Here is a 1,831-nt window from a genome sequence, read left to right on the forward strand (position 1 = left end):
AAGGTGAAGATTAAAAACAAAAAAAAATTTTTTTGGAGTACATAATTTACACAAAAGCGATGCTATCACCTCCCCCAGTGTGGACTTGGGGGAGGACTGGCCCCTTCTCCTTAGGGAGAAGTGGGGTGGCTTTTGGGAAGGCAAAGGACTTCCTGTAACAATGCATCTCGGGATATTTGGAATGACTATTTAAAGAAAAAATGTACAAAGTCCTCCGCCACATTGTAGAACTTTGCGGATCCTCGATCCAACCGACTGCTATCACCTTCACCGTTCCAGTTTTTAAATCCTGAGTCAAGCGCCAAAAAAAAAAAAAAAAGAAAGAAAGAAAAGAAAAAAATCAAAAAAGACAAAAAACAAACAAATAAAGCCATGCCAATCTGATCTCGTTCTCTGCGCGTTAGGTTTTGTCAAGAAAAAGGGTGTTAGGCAACTAACAGTCGCCTAGGAGCATTGGCGGTGGACAATGGAGGGGCCAGACTCATCCTACTCTTGCTTGCTGATCCACTTCTCCTGGAAGATGGACAGCGAGGCCGGGATGGAGCCGCCAATCCACACGGAGTACTTGCGCTCAGGGAGCGCGATGATCTTGGTCTTCATCGTGCTGGGTGCCAGGGCAGTGATCTCTTTCTGCACCCTGTCCGCAATGCCGGGGTACATGGTGGTCCCGCCAGACAGCACCGTGATGGCGTAGAGGTCCTTGCGGATGTCGACGTCACATTTCATGATGAAACTGAAGGTGGTTTCGTGAATGCCGCAGGATTCCATGCCCAGGAAGCAAGGCGGGAAGAGAGCCTCAGGGCAGCGGAACCGCTCACAGCTGATGGTGATGACCTGCCTGTCCGGCAGCTCCTAGCTCTTCTCCAGTGAGGAGCTGGAGGCCATGGTGGCCATCTCCTGCTCAAACTCCAGGGCAACGTAGCAGAGCTTCTCCTTGATGCCACGGACGATTTCCTGCTCGGCCATGGTGGTGAAGCGGTAGCCATGCTCCGTGAGGATTTTCATGAGGTAGCCCGTCAGGTCCCGGCCAGCCAGGTTCAGACGCAGGATGGCGTGGGGGAGGGCATACCCCTCGTAGATGGGCACCGTGTGGGTGACCCCGTCACCGGAGTCCATCACGATGCCGGTGGTGCAGCCAGAGGCCTACAGGGACAGCACAGCCTAGATGGTCACGTATACGGTGGGGGTGGTGAAGGTCTCAAACATGATCTGGGTCATCTTTCACAGTTGGCCTTGAGGGTTCAGGGGGGCCTCGGTCAGCAGCATGGGGTGCTCCTCGGGGGCTACACACAGCTCTTTGTAGAATGTGTGATGCCAGATCTTCTCCATGTCGTCCCAGGTGGTGAAGATGCCATGCTCGATGGGGTACTTGAGGGTCAGCATGCCTCTCTTGCTCTGGGCTTCATCATCCACATAGGAGTCCTTCCGGCCCATGCCCACCATCACGCCCTGGTGCTGGGGGCGCCCCATGATGGAGGGGAAGACTGCCCGAAGAGCATCATCACCCGAGAAGCTGGCCTTGCACATGCCAGAGCCCGTTGTCAACCGCGAGCGCGGCAATATCATCATCCATGGTGAACTGGTTGCCGTGTCCATCTGCGGCAAAGGCGGTGAAGCCAAGGCGAGAGGCCTGTGCTGGCGGGGGCGGATACGGTCTTGTGTGGACATCCAGTGGAAATAACAAAAAGATTCAAGGGATTAGATCTGATAGATAAGTGCCTGAAGAACTATGGACAGTGGTTCATAACATTGTATAAGAGAAAGCAATCAAAACCCTCCCCAAGAAAAAGCAATGCAAAAAGGCAAAATGGTTGTCTGAGGAGGCCTTACA

At 53.1% G+C, this 1,831-nt stretch overlaps 1 pseudogene; it reads right to left on the reverse strand.

Moving 5' to 3' along the window:
• Positions 1 to 447: 447 nt before the first annotated feature.
• On the reverse strand, positions 448 to 1,573 carry LOC136173574 (actin, cytoplasmic 1 pseudogene; annotated as a pseudogene).
• Between the last annotated feature and the right edge of the window lie 258 nt (positions 1,574 to 1,831).

The sequence above is a fragment of the Muntiacus reevesi genome, chromosome 8 (assembly GCF_963930625.1).
Source record: "Muntiacus reevesi chromosome 8, mMunRee1.1, whole genome shotgun sequence".
NCBI classification, from domain to species: domain Eukaryota; kingdom Metazoa; phylum Chordata; class Mammalia; order Artiodactyla; family Cervidae; genus Muntiacus; species Muntiacus reevesi.